At 40.5% G+C, this 22,534-nt stretch overlaps 1 protein-coding gene across 40 annotated transcripts in view; it reads left to right on the plus strand.

The window, feature by feature from the left end:
* RBPMS (RNA binding protein, mRNA processing factor) overlaps window positions 1-22,534 on the plus strand; it is a 253,392-nt gene that overhangs the window by 109,771 nt on the left and 121,087 nt on the right. The gene's annotated exons all lie outside the window — the stretch shown is intronic.

Raw genomic sequence — 22,534 nt, forward strand, 5'->3', positions numbered from 1 at the left:
CCTGGGTGCGATCCCTAGATCTGGAAGATCCCCTGGAGAAGAGAATGGCAACTCATTCTAGTATTCTTGCCTGGAAAATCCTATAGACAGAGGAGTCTGGAGGGCTGCAGTTCATGGGGTCACACAGAGTCAGACTTTACTGAGTGATTAACACTTAACGCTAGTTTAGGATAAGAGGGATCCTTGTATCTCAAGCATTAAAACAAGAATTCAGTTCAGTGCAGTTCAGTCTCTCAGTCATGTCTGACTCTTTGTGACCCCATGGACTACAGCACACCAGGCCTCCCTGTCCACCACCAACTCCTGGAGTTTACTCAAACTCATGTCCATTGAGTCAGTGATGCCATCCAACCATCTCATCCTCTGTCATTCCCTTCTCCTCCTGCCTTCAGTCTTTCCCAGTATCAGGGTCTTTTCCAATGAGTCAACTTTTCACATGAGGTGGCCAGAGTATTGGAGTTTCAGCTTCAGCATCAGTCCTTCTAATGAACACTCAGGGCTGATCTTTAGGATGGATTGGTTGGATCTCCTTGCAGTCCAAGGGTCTTCTCCAACACCATAGTTCAGGAGCATCAATTCTTTGGTGCTCGGCCTTCTTTATGGCCCAACTCTCACATCCGTACATGACTACTGGAAAAAACATAGCCTTGACTAGATGGACCTTTGTTGACGAAGTCATGTCTCTTTTTTAATATGCTGTGGGTTGGTCATAACTTTCCTTCCAAGGAGTAAGCATCTTTTAATGTCATGGCTGCAGTCACCATCTGCAGTGATTTTGGAGCCCCCCAAAATAAAGTCAGCTACTGTTTCCACTGTTTCCCCATCTACTTGCCATGAAGTGATGAGACCGGATGCCATGATCTTTGTTTTCTGAATGTTGAGCTTTAAACAAGAATTAATCTAATACTCAATGGTACTGTCATAAAGTCACTGAATCTGTTTTGCTTGTGTAAATCCACTGTTAGGTAATGTTATTTAATTTGGGATTTCAGTGTCTTCTACTTTATTAGTCATTTCACAGGTTTAAATTGTTTTTGATAGAAAAGGAGCCCTTTTCTCTTATATTAAGATCCTGACCATTTCTGTGAAATAATTTAAATACTATCCAGTTGTGGGTCTCCCCCAAGCGAGTGTGTCATCTGTAAGTTTCCAGAAGAAAATTTCAGTCCCTCAGCTTGGGACATTGAGATCCCTAATTGAAGATGGTAGTGATAGGTGAGTAAGGTACAGCATCTGCTCTCAAGGAATGCATAGTTTAATTGGAAAAGACTTAAAGCCTGTGAAACAATTAGAGATGGAATCAGGCATAGGACCTTGCTACAAGCAGTGTATCAGGAGTTGAGCAAAGAAGGAAGTAATGGAGCAGTCACGAAATGCTGCTGCTTCGGTAGAGGAAGGAAACTTGATTTGGGCTTCTAAGTCCAGAAGTGAGCCTTCTACTCATGAATAACTCTACAACAAAAGACCTTAAGTCAGGAGCAAGCAATATATGATGGATATTAAGACGGACCTAGGAGAGCCCAGGGAGGTAGTGTTGCAAAACAGGAAGGAATCACAACTATGAATATTGGAAGGCCGGAGGCTTGGGAATTTTGATGTAGTAGGAAGAAACTGCTGCATATTATAGCAGTGCTGATTGTGAGGTTAGATAGAAAACCACTTATTTTGTTTGTGTCTTTTTTTTTTAATTTAAATTATTTGCTTTAATTGGAAGATAATTATTTACAATATTATGATTTTTGCCATACATAAATGTGAATCAGCCACAGGTATACAAGAATTCCCCCATTCTGAGCCCCTTCCTACCTCCTTCCCCACCCTATCCCTCTGTCTTTATTTATTTGAATGTGTATCTGATATTCTGTGTTTTAGCATCTTTGAGCCGTAAGATGGCTTTGCAAGTAAAATTGAAAATTTCTGATAATTTAAAATTTTACTGTGTTCTGATGAATGGAATATTCTCTAGCACACATTAAGATGTTTGCCTTATGGGTTCATCTGAGAGTTATGGGCCGATGTCCCAGCATTGCTTACACTTGGATAGTGTAGAATGGATGAGGCTTGGGGTTAAATATCCATATTCATCTTCCTGGGTTCATAGTGCCTGTGACACCATTTCAGTGAGCAAAGAAATGTATTGCTTGCGGTGTGTAGAGTACACTACACACTAAAAAGATTTCAAATCATTGGCGTACTGTAGCTCAGTAAAAACCAGACTGTCTTTTAATTTTCTGATGACGTTTTATCTTCAATTGTATTTAGAACATTAGGAAATTCTTTCACTAGGCTCCAAATAAGTTACATTTGAATCACTGGGATGTGGCCATTTGGAATGGCCAAGAATTTGATCGAGAAGTTTTGGCACAACAGAACAGCAAAATCTGGAAAGTTGGTTGTATCTTTATTTGGTCTTATTAGAACACAGACTCTGGCACGGGGAGAAATGTTTTGGCTGTGCGTATTTTAGCCCATGTCCTGGGCTGGCACAGCGGGTTCCAGGGAGATCGCCGACAGGCCAAGTCATGTCCACTATGAAAGAGCCTTCACATGCCCCCAGGTTTTGACAATTTGAGAATTCTTCCTCAATTGGATATGAACAGTTTTGGAACCACCTGAGCTGTTTGAAAGTCACAAAATGGGTAATATAGAGCTGGTTTCTGGGAAGTGTACTATTTTGTGTTCTTTACAAATACGCTTTATCAGAAATGCATATTTTCATTCACATGTTAAACCTTGAAGAATTGTAAGAAGTTCCTGGAAGTGTGAACAGCAAGCAGCCTTTCACTCTGGAGAGTCACTGTTAATAATGAAATATTTGGGGCTTCCCTGGTGGCTTAGTCTGGCTGCCAATGAGGGAGACAGGGATTCGATCCCTGGGTCAGGAAGATCCCCTGGAGTGGGAAATGGCAGCCCACTCCAATTATTCTTGCCTGGAGAATCCCACAGACAGAGGAGCCTGGTGGGCTATGGTCCATGGGGTTACAAAGAGTTGGACATGACTTCGTAACTAAACACCAACAATAAATTTTTTGTGTCTTGCGTCTTAAGTAGTGTATGCGGTTTGTTAATTTTTTTTTTCTTTTTTTCCTTAATAGCTGTTGTTGAAAAACTATTTGGGGTAATTTTTCAAAGTTTTGTTTTGTTTTGTTTTGTTTTATTTTGGCTGTGCTGGATTTTGTTGCCGTGAGGGTTTTTCTCTGGTTGCGGAGAGCAGGGGCTACTCTCTAGATGCAGAGCACATGCTTCTCATTGCAGCGGCTTCTCTCTCGTTGTGGAGCATGGGTTCTAGGCCATGCGGGCTTCGGTAGTTGCGGTTCCCAGGCTCGAAAACACAAGCTCAGTATTTGGGGTGCATGGTCCTCGCCCCTCCACGGCATTTGGGATCCTTCCGGACCAGGGATCGTACTCTCCTGTCCTGCATTGCAGGCAGATTCTTTATCACTCAGTCTCCAGGCAAGCTCCCAAAGTATCTTTCGCTGGCTAACTGAAGTCCTAAGTTCTGCACTTGAATAATTTCATTTTTGAGTATTCTTTTTGCCCTGCCAGCAAAAAATATTACCTGATAGCATTTGAGAGGTTATATTTATCTTACTTAACAAACACTTACATAATGCTGCTTTCTATGTGCTAGGTGCTTTTCTATATACTTTACAAATATTCACTTATTTGATCTTCTTAGCAACCGTATAAAGCAGGTTTTATTCTATTTCCCATTTACCAGTGAGGAAACGGAGGCTCTAATTAGTAATAGGTTGTTCAAGATAGTTTAGCTAATAGCAGTGGAAGCTGGGTTTCACATTCAGGCAGTCTGCCTCCAGAGTTTGCATCCTTGAACACTGTGCTCTGCGGAGTCACTCTTTCTCACAAGGGAAAAAACCCAATGCAAATAGATTCCATCATGACTGTTTTGCTATCAGTTCATCAAATAATTTTACCTATCAGGAACTCTGGGGCCCATTTACCTTGTTTGGCAATAACAAGTCTGAGAATTCTTTAAATTTGTGGCTTAAGATGACATTCTCCTTTATGACTGTAAATAGAAAACAATTTTTAAAAAGTACTTACAAAAACAAAGAAATGTGTGCTCCATTGGTTTGATTGAGAGGTCCTCAATGGCAAGAACTAGGTGGTGGTCGTCTTTTTTTTTTTTTTTTTTAATTTATTTGGCTGTGCCGGGCCTTGGTTGCAGCAGGCAGGATCTTTAGTTGTGTCACGTAGCATCTTTTTAGTTGCAACATGTGGGATCTGGTTCCCTGATCAGGGTTCAAAGCTCAGTCCTCTGCTTTGGGTCTTAGCCACCAGGGAAATCGCTAGGTTTTCCTGAGTGGTGTCCTTTGACCCCAGTATGCTTTTACCCAAAGCCTTTCCTTTCCTTTTGCTGTGCCTCTGGGATTGGGATTGGGACCTAGAGGTGAACTATTCCACACCTTCCTTTTGTAAGTAGGGAAATCGAGGCTCAGAGTGGTCATGCCCAAGACCTCAATAGTTAGTTTTGAAGCAGATACGTGACTTAAACTACTAGGCTCAACTTAGTGGTCTTTTCCTTTCACTTGGAAATTGAAAAGTTACAGTGCTATGGGAACCCAACTTAAATACCTAAGAAACTCTAAAATATTTTAGATCCATTTGGAAAGCATATATTATGCTTTTATTAATCTAGGCTATTTCTCAACCTCAAACCTCATCATTTTTTTTCTGACATTTATTACATCTTTCAGTATTTCTAACCAACATATATTGTCCTGCTTGTTACTCATGCTGAGGCTTCTGAGACCTGCATCCCTTTACATAATTATACATAAGTCATGTATGAACTTAATATTGATTTGGTCAAAATGACCACACAGATGGAAAGTAGGTATGATTATAAGTGGTGTTCAAACCAAACAAATATATCCCACTAGAGAGGTAGTTCACATATAGTGGTCTTGGAGATTATAAGTCATCTTGTAAATTCATTGACTGTATTTGGAATTGACAGTTTCTGTCACTTCGTGGCAAATGGATGGGGAAAGAGTGGCTGACTTTATTTTGTGGGGCTCCAAAATCACTGCAGATGGTGATTGCAGCCATGAAATTAAAAGAAGCTTACTACTTTGAAGGAAAGTTATGACCAACCTGGACAGCATATTAAAAAGCAGAGATATTACTTTGTGAACAAAGGTCCATCTAGTCAAGGCTATAGTTTTTCCTGTGGTCATGTATGGATGTGAGAGTTGGACTATAGAGAAAGCCGAGCACAGAAGAATTGAAGCTTTTGAACTGTGGTGTTGGAGAAAACTCTTGAGAGTCCCTTGGACTGCAAGGAGATCCAACCAGTCCATCCTAAAGGAGATCAGTCCTGGGTGTTCATTGGAAGGACTGATGCTGAAGCTGAAACTCCAATACTTTGGCCACCTGATGTGAAGAGCTGACTCATTTGAAAAGACCCTGATGCTGGGAAAGATTGGGGGCAGGAGGAGAAGGGAACGACAGAGGATGAGATGGCTGGATGGCATCACCAACTCAATGGACATGGGTTTGGGTGGACTCTGGGAGTTGGTAATGGACAGGGAGGCCTGGCGTGCTGCGGTTCATGGGGTCACAAAGAATCGGACATGACTGAGGAACTGAACTGATTGACCACTGGAAAAACTAGGAGGTGATCCAAACTTAAACATTGAAGTTTGCTTTTTTACTGGAAAAATGCATTATTAGCACTGGGCTTTGCAGTAAACTAACTAGTTTATAAATTAGAGAAAGTAGCTGACATAAAATAGATTGTGTTTTTTAAATGACCCAATCAAAAAATGGGCTAAAGAACTAAACACATTGCTCCAAAGAAGACATACAGATGGCTAACAAACACATGATAAGATGCTCAACATCACTCATCAGAGAAATGCAAATCAAAACCACTATGAGGTACCATTTCCCACCGATCAGAATGGCTATTAAAAAGTCTACAAACAGTAGGTGCTGGAGTGGAGAAAAGGGAACCCTCTTACACTGTTGGGAATGCAAACTAGTTACAGTCACTCTGGAAAATAGTGTGGAGATTCCTTAAAAAACTGGTAATAGAACTGGCATACAACCCAGCAGTCCTACTGCTGGGCATACACACTGAGGAAACCAGAATTGAAAGAGACACGTGTACCCCAATGTTCATCACAGCACTGTTTAAATAGCTAGGACGTGGAAGCAAGCTGGATGTCCATGGGCAGACAAACAGATAAGAAAGTTGTGGTATATATACACAATGGAATATTACTCAACTATTAAAAAGAATACATTTGAATCAGTTCTCACGAGGTGGATGAAACTGGAGCCTATTATACAGAGTGAAATTAGTCAGAAACGAAAATGCCAGTACAGTATATACATGGAATTTAGAAAGATGGTAATGACGACCCTACATGCAAGACAGCAAAAGAGACACAGACTTTTGGACTCTGTGGGAAAAGGTGAGGGTGGGATGATTTGAGAGAATAGCATTGAAACATGTATATTACCATATGTGAAATAGATGACCAGTCCAAGTTTGATGCATAAAACAGGGCACTCAAAGCCAGTGCAAGGGGACAACCCAGAGGGATGGGATGGGGAGGGAGGGAGGGAGGTTCAGGACCAGGGGACACATGTACACCATGGCTGATTTCATGTCAATGTATGGCAAAACCCACCACAATATTGGAAAGTAATTAGCCTCCAATTAAATAACTCAATTAAAAATAGATTGTGTTTTTAAAAATTCTTATTTCAGTTGTGAGGTATTTCACGTACATACCAATATGTGCTGAAATTCTTATGTAGAAACAGGTATGGAAAAGTGGATGGTTCTTGATGAGTTCACCAAAGCCCTGTTAATATAAAATATAGCCTACGAATATATTTTTCTTTTTTTCTTATGACTTTTCTTGGCCACGTGACACAGCTTGTGGGATCTTAGTTTGTCAACCAGGGATCGAACCCATGTCCCCTGCATTGGAAGTGCAGAGTCTGAACCACTGGACCACCAGGGCATAGGCATCAAGCCTGTGCATATGTATTTTTCTGCTTTTCAGAAATCACTGGGCTTGACTCTCCAAGTTTTTCCCCTGGTGGTAGTTTAAAATATTTTAAATTTAGAAAGATGGTAACAATAACCCTGTGTATGAGACAGCAAAAGAGACACTGATGTATAGATCAGTCTTATGGACTCTGTGGGAGAGGGAGAGGGTGGGGAGATTTGGGAGAATAGCATTGAAACATGTATAATATCATGTATGAAATGAGTCTCCAGTCCAGGTTCGATGCACGATACTGGATGCTTGGGGCTGGTGCGCTGGGACGACCCAGAGGGAGGGTATGGGGAGGGAGGAGGGAGGAGGGTTCAGGATGGGGAACACAGGTATACCTGTGGCGGATTCATTTCGATATTTGGCAAAACTAATACAATATTGTAAAGTTTAAAAATAAAATTTTTAAAAAAAGAAAAAAACTATACTTGCTATTTTTATTTTCCATATTATATGCAATGAATTTTAAATGAGATATGGATACTACAATAGAATATAAGATGTATAATACAATAAAAGGTAGTGATTACACAAATCAAGAAAGTTAAAATTAAGTAAAATACACTTAAAAAAAGTCATATTTCATTCTAATGTCTTTTACGATACTGAATCATATCAATTAAAAACTTAGTAGGAAAAAGATCAGTCTTTTTCTGATAGTGCTTTGAAATGGAAATGTGTATGAATTTGTAACTACCACCTAGCTTCACTGCTTAGTTTTACCGACTGATGTAAATCTCTTGGTTAATGTTTATATAATTACTTATATGTCAAAGTCTTAAAGACGCAGTTCAATTTAACTCAACTGACTTTGAAATAATTTACACACAGTTCTAAGAAGTACATGTAGAAAGATCGTGGGTGCCCTTTGCGTGCGTGCGTGTGTGCATGCTAAGTCGCTTCGGTCGGGTCCAACTCTTTGCAGTAGCTCTCCAGGCTCCTCTGTCCATGCGATTCTCCAGGTAAGAACACTGGAGTGGGTTGCCATTTCCTTCTGCAGGGGATCTTGCCAAGCCAAGGATCAAACCCTTGGTTCTTTCGTCTCCTGCGTTGGCAGGTGTGTTCTTTACTACTAACTCCACCTGGGAAGCCTGTGCCCTTTGCTTAGTTTTCTCTAATGATAACATATTGTAAAATTATAGCACAATATCACAACCAAGAAATTGAGGTTGGTACGATCCACTCCTTTTGTTTAGATTTCCCCAGTTTTACATGTATGTGTTTTGTTGTATGCAGTTTTATCCCATTTATTATTTCCTTTTTTAAGGGGCAGAAACCTAGGCATGGCTTAGCTAGGTGTATCTAGTTCAGGATCTCTCATGAGGGTGGACTTCTCTAACTTTTTTTTTTTTTTTGGCCCTGTGCTGTATACTAGGCCCTTATCTGTTGATAGTGAGTACATGTCCATCTCAAACACCCCAACTATTCCTCCCGTTCCTCTTCCTTCCGTAAACATAAATTCATTCTCCATGTAAGTGCTTCTGTTTTGTAAATACGTTCATTCGTATCATTTTTTAAAAAAGATTCTGCATATAAGTAGTACCATGTGATACTTGTCTTTCTCTGACTTCATTTAGTATAATCTCCAGGTCCATCCATGTTGCTGCAGATGGCCTTATTTCATTCTTTTTAATGACTAATATTCCACTGTATGTATATACACACCACATCTTCTTTTCCCATTCATCTGTCGATGGTGTCTCGGCTATTGTAAACAGTGCCGCAATGAACGCGGGGGCGCTTGTATCCTTTCAAGCCATGGTTTTCTCGTGATACGTACCCAGAAGTGGGATTACTGGATCATATGGTAGTTCTATTCTTACTTTTTTAAGGAGCCTCCATACTTTTCTTCATAGTGGTTGTGCCAATTTACATTCTCATCTGCACTGTAGGAGGGTTCCCTTTTCTCCACACCCTCTCCATTTATTGTTTGTTGACTTTTTGATGGCCATTCTGACTGGTGTGAGGTGACATCTCGTCGTAGTTTTGACTTGCGTTGCTCTAATTCTTAATTAAGATGCTTAATTAATTGAGCATCTTTTCATATGCCCCTTAGCCATCTTATATGTCTTCTTTGGAGAATTGTCTGTCTGAGCCTTCTGCTCGTCTTTTGATTGGGTTGTTTGTTTTTTGGATATTGATCTCTTTGTAAATTCAGAAATTAATCCCTTGTCAGAGATATTGAAAAATACTTTCCTCCCTGGGATAAATCACACTGGATTGTGGTGTATGATCCTTTTAACGTGTTGTTGAGGGGTTTTGCGTCTATGCTCATCAGTGACCCTGGCCTGTAATTTTCTTTTTTTGTGTGGTGTCTTTGTCTGGTTTTGATATCAGAGTGATGGTGGCCTCATAGAATGAGTTGGAGAGTATTCCCTCCTCTGCAGTTTTTGGAAGAGTTCCAGAAGGATAGGTGTTACCTCTTCTCTAAATGTTTGATAGAATTCATCTATGAAGCCTTTTGGTCCTAGAGGTTAGTTTTTTGGAAGTTTTTAAGTCGATTGGTCTGTTTGTATTTTCTATTTTTTTCTGTTTCAGTCTTGGGCGATTGTACCTTTTTAAGAATTTGTCTGATTTCTTTTAGGTTATCCATTTTATTGGCATATAGTTGCTTGCAGTAGTCTCTTATCCTTTGTATTTCTGTGGTGTCTGTTGTAACTTCTCTGTTTTCATTTCTAATTTTATTGGCTTGAGCCCTCTCCCAACTAACCTTATAACTAAAGCAACTAAGAGAAAGAAGAACAAATAAAACCCAAAGTTAGTAGAAGGCAAGAAATCATAAAGGTCAGAGCAGAAATAAACGAAGTGGAGACGAGGAAAACGATAGAACAGACAATGAAACTAAAAACTGGTTCTTTGAAAGATAAAATTGATAAACCACAAGACAGGTTTCCCTAGGGCTGCAGCCATCTGACTACTCGGGTAGAGCTGGAGAATCTGCTTCTAGGATGGCTTGCTGGCATGGCTTTTGGTCCATTGCCATGTGCTCCACGCAGAGCTTCTTACAATCATCGTGGTACCCGGCTTCACTGAGTGAATGATTCGGGAGTCCTCTCCTGAGGAAGCCATAGTGCCTTTTTTGACCCAGTTGTTAGAAGTCTCTTCAGCCACATTCTCTTCATTAGGAGTGAGTCGCGAAGTGAAGCCTGCACTGACGGGCAAAGGAATTACGTTCTGTGTTACAAATGGAGGGAGATCAGAGATTGGATGTAATTTTAAATTGCCACATGTGAGATTACTTGAATTGTCTCAGTTTTCCAGGTGAGGAAATTTGTGACTGGAGAAGTTAAGTGACTGGTCCGAGGTGTGTAGCTAGGTGGAGAAGTGGGGCTTAAATGACAGCAGCCTGGCTCCTCATGAATCCTTTTTTTTTTTCCCCCTTCTTCTGTCTATTTGTGTGTTGTTTTTACTGTGTGTGCTTTAATGCCCAGAGACCTTAATCTTTGGAAGTGAAAGTGAAACTTTACTGCTCGGAGACCATAACCCGTTGAGTGCATGTTGAAAAGTCATACTGACTTGACTTCTTCATAATCATCCATATCTGGATATTTATGATTTATTTTGCTCTATAATGCCTCCCTCCTGGTAGAATACTAGCATCTATTGCTACCTACTGAGATGCTCACCACTGTCATTTTGAAGGCGTGCTGACCTGGCAGCAAAGAATTTAAAGGTGTATATTGGGTAGTTTCCTATGACTAAACATTGGGAAGCAAACCTTTTCTCCACAGCTTTCAGCTTTTTATTTCTGTAATCCTCACACTTTCTGTAGCTGTTGGAACTATGGTGCATTGTGGTTCTAACAACTACAGAAAGTGTGAAAATCACAGAATTGCAAAATGGCACCACCAACTCAGCAGACGTGAGCTTGAGCAAATTCCGGGAGATGGTGAAGGACGGGGAAGCCTGGCAGGCTGTGGTCCATGGGGTCGCGGAGTCGGACACGACTGAGCAGCTGAACAACGATGGCGCTTTGTGAGCTGAAGTTGACAGTGGGTCAGGCTCCTCAGATGGAGTTTGTTACTGATATCAAAGCAATAAATGCATTAGACCCTGCGTAGTTTTAGTACCGTAATCTGCTCCTGTGAATTTTTTTCTGGTTACTTTTAAGTGACCATAAAGAACTCTGTGCTGTCTGGGGTAGTTTTCCTGTGTAGTGTGGGAGAGGTAAAATGACTTTTTTTTTTTAAATTTAAACAGAATTGCTTTGTAAAATAACAATCACAATCACCAAAGCTATGCTAAAAGAGGTTTTAGAATTTTGATTATATATCTTCATATTTTCTGCTTCTATTTCATTTCGTTAGGCCATGGAAAAGTCTATATTAGGGGTAGCCCAAGGGATCTTTTTGACATATAAATTTGCGTACTCTATAGGATTGGAAAAAACCTTAAATGTAAATGCACTTTGAGCTTCCCTGATGGCTCAGTGGTAAAGAATCTGCATGCCAAGCAGGAGACACAAGAGTGTGGGTTTGATCCCTGGTTTGGGCAGATCCCCTGGAGAAGGAAATGGCAACCCACTCCAGTATTCTTGCCTGGGAAATCCCATGGAAAGAGGGGCCTGGTGGGCTATAGTTCATGGAGTCACAAAGAGTCAGACATGACTGAGCATACACACACACCACTACATTTTAGAGCATTACTAATGCACGCTTCAGGAGAAGGCAATGGCACCCCACTCCAGTACTCTTGCCTGGAAACTCCCATGGATGGAGCAGCCTGGTAGGCTGCAGTCTATGGGGTCGCTAAGAGTCGGACATGACTGAGCGACTTCACTTTCACTTTTCACTTTCAAGCATTGGAGAAGGAAATGGCAACCCACTCCAGTGTTCTTGCCTGGAGAATCCCAGGGACGGGGGAGCCTGGTGGGCTGCCGTCTATGGGGTCACACAGAGTCGGACACGACTGAAGTGACTTAGCAGCAGTAGCAGCAGCAATGCACACTTCTGTTTATAACATACTGTATTAATGTATCCATATAAAAATCTTCATGTTTAAATGACATAAGCAGTGCAGTGTAATTGAAGGAAGAGTGGATTTCCATGGGCTAACCAGTATTAAAACAGGATAAACCATCAGAAGTTAACTAAAGGAACTTAGAGAAGCCAGGGTGGGGTGTTTAAAGGGTAAAGCTTCCTGCCTTTTTAAGCAACTTCCTGTTGACCTCTAAGGACTTGACAACCATATATTGTATTTGACAGCACTCGGTGAATTTCTTAATAATGAGGTTAAGTTCTCACATGCACACACACAGATATCTAGTTTCCCATCTAGGCTAATTCAGATCCTAAATTCCTGATTTGCCTCTGGTACCCACCTCTCTTTGTGTGACAGCACCCAGTGAATTTCTTAGTAATGAGGCAAAGTGATTACCTGTCCAGACCTATATGCTTGGGCAGTTTCAAACCCTTGAAAGTCTTGATTTTTTTATCCGCTTAAAAATACGGGACTTTCCTATTGGCCCAGTGGTTAAGACTTTGCCTCAATGTGGGGGGTGCCGGTTTGATTCCTGTTGAGGATCTAAGATTCCCACGTGCCTCCTGGCCAGAAAACCAAAACAGAAAACAGAAGCAATATTGTAGCAGATTCAATACAGACTTATAAAAAATGGTCCACATTAGAAAAAAACAACAACAGATGCGAGAGAGGGCCTAGATAAGAGTTTGATGTTAAGAAGTCCTATCAAGGTTAGATAGAGATTGAGATCATCTGATTATAAAGTGACATCGGGTTGGACTGGGAAAAGTTCTTCCAAAACAACAGTAGAAGCATGGTGTTCGTCGTGCTAACTTGGAACCCCAGCCCCCTGTCCTCATTCTGAGCCCTGTACATAAAAGTTTTTGAAACGTGGCATTTCTCTTCCATGTGTTTCTCTGAGTCTTCCTCCTTTCCCTGATAACTTGGTGGTTTAGTTGCTTAGTCGTGTCTGACTCTTTGCGACCCCATGGACTGTAGCCCACCAGGCTCCTCTGTCCATGGAATTCTCCAGGCAAGAATACTGGAGTGGGTTGCCATTTCCTTCTCCATCCCTGATACTTAATGGAAACTTTCTTATCACCTTGGCAAAATGACCCTGGTTTCCAAGAACCCCAAACAAAAGTATAAATTTGGTTATACAGATCGGTTCAGTCGCTCGGTAATGTCCAACTCTTTGTGACCCAGTGCACTGCAGCATGCCAGGCGTTGCTATCTATCACCAACTCCTGGAGCTTGCTCAAACTCATGTCCATCAGGTTGGTGATGCCATCCAGCCATCTTATTGAATAGCTCTTAGAGGGCCAGGACAAGTGGATCCCTCAAAACTAGGGAGGTGCACATCATGGGTAATGATGTGACTTTTTTCTTTAGAAAGGATAGAACAGTCCTTCATTTAAAACTAAAACAAACGTGGGAGTCCTTAACAACAGCATTTATCCTATGGTTAGTCGGTCCTTGGTGTCTGTAGCAATGTGGCGTCATGAACCAATGCATACTTTCCCAGGGCTGGAAAAGGAGCAAATCTTTAGGTTCAGTAGGTGGCCATCGTCAGGAACAAGGAACTTGACCACCTGTTCCGTCTTGAAGCCAATGCGAAGAAGAAACTGGAGCTTGACCAAAGGCTGGTTAGTTTCTTCTGAGCTGCAACCAGAATTAAATGCCTGGCAGACCATTTAATGATTGTGGTCATCCACTTTTGTGGTGGCAAGATGCAAATGGGAAATCTTGCAGGCCAGCCAAGCCTTCTTTGGAACTGAGAGGATGGGCAGTCCTCGGTGTGGTTCAGTCTTGCAATTTGGTTTTTCAGCTTGTGCTTATAGAATAAGCAGAGGACTCAATTCATTTAGACTTTATTTAAAAAGAATAAAATAATTTAACCAGTGTGTAAAACTGAGAAGGCTCTGGGACACACAGCTCCCCTGTCCCAACCTTATGTGTATAAGCAACCCAGCTCTGTGGAATTTATACTGCTACTCATGAGTGGAGCTCTTTTCAACTTCTCTGTCCCTGAAACTATGTTTATTTCATCATCTCGGAAGAGATAAGTCACTTCCTTAGATGTTGGAAAGTGAGTGATCCCTCTTTTCTCGTTCGAGTGAGAAGTAAGTTGATCACAAAGCAAGAACACTCCTTTGGCTGTAGTTAGGGTAGACCCTCCTGCTCTGAGGACCTTGAGCCATCAGTGTCCGTTTTTGGGTGAGATTGTAGTTTTAGACTAAGTACGAAGAAGCACTCACTCGTCATCAGATCTTGAAAAGTGAAGTTAGTTAATATGAATGTATATTTCTACTAGATGAAGGTTGTACCTGTAGAGCAAGCGCAGGCAGATGAGGATTTCTAATGACAAAAGTGAATGGGAGTTTATGCTTATAAAATGCTTAAATACCAGATTATATAAATATAAAAATGAAAGTTCTCTTCAGTCACCTTCCCTCTCCACTCAGTGAAGAATCTGCCTGCAATGCAGGTTTAATCCCTGGGTCGGGAAGAGCCCCTGGAGAAAGAAGTGACAACCCACTCCGGTACTCATGCCTGGAGAATTCCATGGACAGAGGAGCCTGGCAGGCTACAGTCCATGGGATCGCAGAGAGTCAGACACAACTGAGCAACTAACTTTCACTTTCAGTGTGGTATACAGTCTTTAAAAACTTAAAAAAAAAAAAAAAAAGGCATGTACTAATTTATAAAAACACTAAAAGAATTACTGGGATTATGAGCAATTTCTGGTGCTTTTTAAAACTTAATAATCAGAAACTTTGTTCTCTATCAGTGGATAAAGATAGCTACTTACCCAGTTTAAATGTGCAAGAATTTGAGAATTTTCTCAAACTTTTTGTGAATTACTTACTTTTGTTGAAATTGAACTTATTTACACAAACTTAAGGATGTTTCAGTCATCAGTTGTAAGAAATGTGATTTTTTTTTTTTTTACTATTTTCCATATATTGATTCTATATTGATATTCTATCCTTGTTAATAGGTTCATAGTCCTGAATTTTTTGTGTGTTATGACTTTTTAGGTCTGTTTTGATTTGTCTGTTTTTCCTTGTCATTTTTTGACCTTTTTTTTCCTCGTTCCTCTTTTTCATCTAATTTTGATCCCTTATGCTGTTATCTCTTCTGCATTTTTGTCAGATGAGTATTTATCATTTGATGTTTTAACTAATACTATATCATCACCTCATTTTGTTTGCCGTGTCATCACTAGAAGTGTTGACTTTCTGGTGTTTCCCCTGAATACACAATGTTATCCTGTCGATTTCTAAAATCAAGGGAAATTTTTATATCATGTACCTATGGACTGCTGTTACACACTACCCCAAAACAGCACTTTCAGACTCTAAAATGCCCACTGTAGGATCTTACCTGTGAATCCACTTGACATGTGTCAAAAGTTAGTTATTCCAAAGAATGATTTAAACATCCAGCACATTTTAAAGCTGCTTTTGGAGTCTGTCTGTGTGAGAACTTGGATAGGTGGAGAGAAAGTTTGCAGATGATAGATGATCATTGAAGCAGTCCTGTGGGTTTTAGAATGTTTCAGATGAGAGATTATACACAGTTATTTGTGAGTCATCAGAAAATGAAAAGTTGCCTTTCCCAATCCTATGAATGTAAGAGGAACCTCGAGAGGTCAGCTCAGAGCAGCTGGAGATGATGACGAAAATCTTTTTTTATAAACAATTAAAACTTACACAGAAAATGCCATAGTCTTTGGACACAGTGTTTATTGGATGTGACTGCTGAAAAGTGTGCATGACTATTCTCTACTGTGTATTGAAATTAATAAGCATTTGTCTGTTGGTTTTTATTTTAATGTCTAGATTTTGTTGTTGTTGTTTAGTTGCTATGTCATTGTCTCTTTGCAACCCCATGGACTGTAACCTGCCAGGCTCCTCTGTCCTTGGGGTTTCTCAAGCAAAAATACTGGAGTGGGTTGCTATTTCCTTCTCCAGGGGCTCTTCCCGACCCAGGATCAAACTCGAGTCTCCTGCATTGGCAGGTGGGTCTTTACCACTGAGCCACCTGGGGAGCCCAATGTCTAGATTACCTGTGGGTAATTATCTTATAAGATAACGTGTGTTCTTTATTAAAGGAAGGGCCTTTCTATCCAAGAAAGCCCAAGACTCACACAATGACTGTACTTCTTGAATTTATTAAATTGGAAGTCAGTCACTGAAATGTGGCTTCTGTGTCCTCATGGAAGCTGGCAGTGCCATTTCAGAACACACAGTGAGTTTCATCCGGAATCTGACTGTGGGCTCCACAGGAATGGTTGGTCAGGGCTGAGTCAAGAAGGCCCTGGCTCTTACTGACAGGATGATTTCTCCTGGCGTTTGTTCTTTCAGTCCTGTTGGGGGAGAAGTGAAGTTGGAGGTACATCCACAGAATCCATTAGCGTCCCTTTGGGATAGAGCTGTCAACAGCTTCACGTCTCGAACGTCTATGAGGCATGTTGTGTCCTTGACGAAGAAATGTGTTTCCCCGTGTGTCTGATAAAGTAAACATCCGCAGTGCCAAAGGCGGAGTGCCAGGCACATCTGTGTCCATAGACAATGCTGTTGAATTAAGGGCCAACCTGGAAAATGACTGACCTGCCACAGAGTTCACGCGGCGTCATTCACTTGTTCTTTGGGGGCACTTTTATTGCGTATTTGATCGTGGATTTACATGTCTTTTAAACTTCGAGCTCACTGGGTTCTAATTGGTTGCTCTGAATGAGCTAAGCTTTCTCTTGTTGCCGTGACAGTTAAGCTCCCTGCAAGCAAGTATCATATCTAACCTTGGTGATCTACGTAGGCACACAGCAAAGGCAAAACTTAAAAATGCTTTGTGTTTAATGACTCAGATAAAATGAGTGGTGGTAAGAAAAGTAGAGAAACTGAAATCTTTTTTTATTTTTATTTTTTTAAATATTTACTTTTACCTGTTTATTTGGCTGCACTGGGTCTTAGTTGCGGCAGGTGGGATCTAGCTCCCTGACCAGGGATCGAACCTGGGCCCCTGCACTGGGAGCGGGAAACTGGACCACCAGGGAAGTCCCTAAAATGTTTAAAGCATCCCCATGACTCTAGGTTCCAGTCACCGTAGACAAGTATGAATTAGACACTCACCCGACTCATTAAGTTTTTGTTTTTAACTTAATGAAGTTTCTTAGTCTGGGGAGGTCTAGAAAGGATTCAGAGCACATCGATTCCAAAATTTGGATTTAAAAGACCTTTAATTGTTGTCATAATTCCATAACCTAGGTATTTAAGATCTATTTCTCCTACTCAGTCTATCTGTCCCATCAGAGGAGGGATCAGCTTTTCAGTGAGTGGTATCTTGGCAGGTTTCTGAGAAAATAATGGGCTTCACTGACCTCTAGGAAATGTAATTTATGTCCATGTGTAAATAAAATGCCAGACATCTTAGTTGCCTCTAATTTGATGAACAACAATGAAAAGCAAGTGGCTTGAGTGAGTGGCGAACTTCTGCCTAATAGGAGGTCACTTTTTGTTTGTTTGTTTTTTTAATGTATAATCCTTTGCTGTTGAAATATTAAGTTAATCTTCTAATTTTTGAAATACTTAAAGTTTTCTCTATGAACTTTGCAATTTTTATTGATACAAATTTTGACATATTATATATGGTTTTCTAAATATAGAGCAAAGTAATAAAAAACAATCTAGGCTATTGTCAACCTAACAATAAACTATAAGAGTTGCTTATTATAGAAAGATAGAAAATATAAATAAGCTCATAAAAAACAGTAAAATCATTTATTAGGACTTCCCCCGTGGTCCAGAGGTTAAGACTCCGCGCTTCCATTGCAGAGGGCATGAGTTTGACCCCTGGTCCCAGAACTAAGATCCCACTTGCCACAGAGTGCAACCGCCACCACCCCCCTACCCCCAAATTGCTTGTTAAGCATATATATCCTATAAGGTATTTTTACTCCCTTTTGTATACATACATGTGTTGGCTTTTTGCTTTATAGAATAAAACTGAATGTACTTTTTCCCTGAACATGTTTTTTATTGGTTGCATAGTAATATATTCAATGGGTGTAGATAAACCTTAATTTATATCAAGCAGTATTTTGTTGATAACTCCCAGATTTCCAGGTTTTTTTTTTTGGGGGGGGGGGATAAATTGTTTGCAACTTTCTAAAGCCTCTTTCTTTAGAATGGTGCTATAAATGGTAGCTCGTTTCCTGAGTTAACTCCCAGGTCCTAACTGATACCTATCACATGGCTAAGCTTCCCAGCTGGACAAACGGTGCTCCAGTGTTTAAAACACAGCATCTGCTTATCATTATTTCCATGGCAATCTCTATAATAATTCGGTCAGCACCCGGCATAGTGCCAGTCACAATGGGCACTGAACAAAATATGAATGAGTGGAGTCTGGAATTCCCTCTGTCCAGGTTGTCCTGGCCAGGGCAGCCAAGTAGAACAGATGGTGTTCACTTTCTGGAATGTGGGGAGGGGGTGTGGGTCGCAGGGAGGCCACACGGGGTAGCAGGATCCCTTTGACCGTGTTTTTGGCAGTTGTCAGTAATTCAGTCTTAGCAGCTTTGATAAAGAAAGTTCTTTAGAGTACTCCCCTGGCAATCCAGTGGCCAAGACTCTGTACTTCCACTGCAGAAGGCACAGGTTCGATCCTCAGTCAGGGAAGTAAGATCCCACGTGCTGCATAGGCAAGAAAAAAATAAACAAAAAACCCATTTCTTTGGAAAGAGTGTTTATCACTGGCAAAGTTGAGAGAGAAGGGAGAGACAAAAGGTATATTGAACAACAAACTTGACCTTGATTGAAATTTATAAAACACTATACACAACAGCGACAGAATATACATCTGTTTTACATTCAATATTTATCTTGTTCTAGACCACAAAACAAGGAATTGAAGAGGGTAGTTTCTTAAAAGTTTGAAACTGAAAGTCGCTCAGTGTGTCCGACTCTTTGCAACCCCATGGACTATACAGTCCATGGAATTCTCCAGGCCAGAATACTGGAGTGGGTCGCCTTTCCCTTCTCCAGGGGATCTTCCCAACCCAGGGATAGAACCAAAGTCTCCTGCATTGCAGGTGGATTCTTTACCAGCTGAGCCACAAGGGAAGCCCAAGAATACTGGAGGTGGTTATCCTATCCCTGCTCCAGCAGATCTTCCCAACCCAGGGATAGAATCCAAGTCTCCTGCATCGCAGTTGGATTCTTTACCAACTGAGCTATCAGGGAAGCCCTTTTTTTAAAAAGCATTTTTAAAAAATGTTTTAACCATATTCCTACCATATCATGTAGCTATTCCATTTCTAGCTAATTATCCAAAAAGAAAGCATAGGTCCATACAAAGACTTGTACACACTGATACCTGAATTTTCATAGTCATTTTGTTTGTAAAAACCAGAAACTAGAGATAACTTGTATGTCTTATAGTGAATGGATAAATGAACTGTGATGTATTCGTACCACCGAATACTGCTCAGAAACAAAAATAGCCTTTTGAGATGTGCAGCAACGTAGATGAATCTCAAAATAATTACGTTAAAGTAAAAGAAGTTGGACAAAAAAGGGCACATACTTTATGGCTCCATTCGTATAAAACTTCAGAACACGCATACTCGTCTATAGTGACAGATGAGTGATTGCCTAAGGATGAAGACTGAAGGAAGATTAGAGAGCATGAAACAAGGAAACATCACAGGGGTGTGGTGAGTTTGTTCATTATCTTGATTGTTATGAAAACAATATTGGTTTCATAGGTTAAACATAATGTCAAAACTTGTAAATAAGATGTTTAGTTATATGTCAATTATATTTCAGTAAAGCTGTTTAAAATATAAATAAATGATAGGCATTCATGATTCCATGACTGTTTACTTCATCATAATGTTTATTATACACCTTCATGTAAATGGCAGGACATTTTTCCATATACTTTGGTGGATCAGCAAAAGGGTCCTGCTTGCTGCTTTGTGGTTCTTCAAGCCAGAATCAATGGAAAGTGTTAGGATTCTAGAAAATATTCTCCTATTTCTCACAGAGGAAAAATCTTCCATACTTGTGCATGGTTTACAATTAAGCACTGGTTTTTTCCTTTGAGTAGTAACTCACTTTCAGTTTTCACATTCATGCATTGGAGAAGGAAATGGCAAACCACTCCAGTATTCTTGCCTGGAGAATCCCAGGGACAGAGGAGCCTGGTGGGCTGCCGTCTATGGGGTCGCACAGAGTCAGACACGACTGAAGCGACTTGGCAGCATCAGCAGCAACTTGACTTCTAGTGAGGAACTCAATCATGGCATATCAGCTTGAGTAGACAAGAGGAATAGAAAATGTGAAAGTGAAATTGAACTCATAAAGACAGAATGGAGTGGTTAGTACCTGGAACTGGAGGGTGAGGAAAATGGGGAGATGTTGGTCTAAGGTTACACACTTCAGTTAGAAATTGAATAAATTTTGGAGAACCTAATGCACGGTACTGTATTATAGGTGTACTTGAAGGTTACTGAGAGTAGATCTTACATGTTTTCACCACAGAGAAAGATATGGTAGTTATGTGATTTGATGGCAGTGACGTAGCTCAAAGCTAGGGGAGTTAGGGGACAGAGTAAAGGCTCGCAAAACAGACATTATTTCTTTCCTTTTTTTCGTGGCTGAGTAATATTCTGTTGTATATATGTACCTTTTTCATACAGAGTTTAGTCAGAGAAAGACAAGTATTGTGTATCACTTACGTAGAATCTAAAAAATGGTACAAACGAACTTATTTATAAAACAGTCACAGATCTAGAAAACAAACCTATGGTTACCAAGAGGGAAAGCGGGTGGGAAGGATAAATAGGGAGATCGGGATTGACATATACACACTACTATAAGAAGTGATAAAATAAAAAATAGATAACTGATAGATAACTGACTCAATAATAGCACAGGAAACTCTCCTCAATACTCGGTAATGGCCTGTATGAGAAAAGAATCAAAAGCAGTGGATATATGTATGTATATAACTGATTCACTTTGATGTACAGCAGAAGCTAACCCAACATTGTAAATCAAGTATACCCCAATAAAATTCTTCCAAAACTTTTTTAAAGGTAAAAAATGTGTATATGTATGTCTTAGTAAGTTTCAAATAAAGTTTTTAAAAACACACTAAGTAGAAACAAATTGTGGTGATGATAATTCAGTGGTGACTACTTGCGATTCATGGGGTTCTCAAGGCAAAAATACTGAAGTGGTTTGCCGTTCCGTTCTCCAGGGGACCACGTTTTGTCAGAACTCTCCGCCAAGACCCGTCCGTCTTGGGTGGCCCTACACGGCACGCCGTAGTTTCACTGAGTTAGACAAGGCTGTGGACCATGTTTGGACCACTTGCCAGTTGAGTTAAGACCATATTCCTGTGCTGATGACTTGCTGTCTCTGTGGTTTGAGCCCCCATTTCCCGTTCAGTTGCGGCTGGCCCTTCTCCCAGAATGCACTCTGCTATCCCCCTCTTCATTAACTGGTTGATGCTTTTTTTCTGCCTGTGCTTTTGCCCACTTCAGCCTTTATATACCTATGTGGTAAATTCCTACCTGTCTTGAAGGACATTCCATGCAGACACCAGCATACTCTGAGTAAACATACTCTGATCCTCCCAGCTGGAAATTTGCCCTGCGTTCTGTGTTTCGGCGCACATTAAGTACATATTTTGTACCCTGGGCCTTATGGGCATGTATAGGTGGGCCACACCTGCCATGCTTTTCCGGAACTGAACAGATACAGGGCTAGTCATTTGGCTACTGTTGATACGTAGATGCATTTCAGTTGTTCAATAAACTTCTTCACTTACTAAAATTGCTGTAACTATTAATGCCGATGAAGGAAGCAATGACAAGACAAGCAGAAGGAAACAAAAATTGTTTTGGGACTTCCCTGGCAGTCCAGTGGTTAAAATTTCATACCTCCAATGCAGGGGCCCTGGGTTTGATTCCCTGGTCAGGGAACTTAAGATCCCACATGCCACAAGGCAAGGATAGGAAATTTTAAAAATAAAAAAATATAGAAAAACTTTTTTTCCCAGAGGTTCAAGAGCGAGGGGACATACATATAACTATGGCTGATTCATGTTGATGTTTGGCAGAAACCAACACAATATTGTAAAGCAATTATCCTGCAATTAAAAATAATTTACGTTAAATTGTTTTTTCAATTGTGTTTTTGAACCACATGTGTATTCCTTTGTTCACAGCAGAGGGGTGGTAGATTTACTGTCCTCATGACACTTTTTTCCCCCCCCTTAAGCTAACATTTTAATTATGGACCCTCTCTTCCCCTCACAGTCTTAGAACCAGGCAATGGCAAGGAAAAGAGAGGTCACTTTGTAAATTTACATTGGCTAGAAGTGATCCACTCTGATAATTCACACAGAACTATTTAAGAGTTGGCTTAAGAGCATCTTAACATTAGTCACTGTGTCATAAAAAGAGCACGAATTAGGTAGGAGTTGTGGAATATCTGAAGAAACATGTTTTTTTGGATTTCAAGTGA

This window comes from Bos grunniens, chromosome 27, assembly GCF_055505025.1.
Source record: "Bos grunniens cultivar Pamir isolate PY7600 chromosome 27, Bosgru_T2T1.0, whole genome shotgun sequence".
Classification (NCBI taxonomy): Eukaryota; Metazoa; Chordata; class Mammalia; order Artiodactyla; family Bovidae; genus Bos; species Bos grunniens.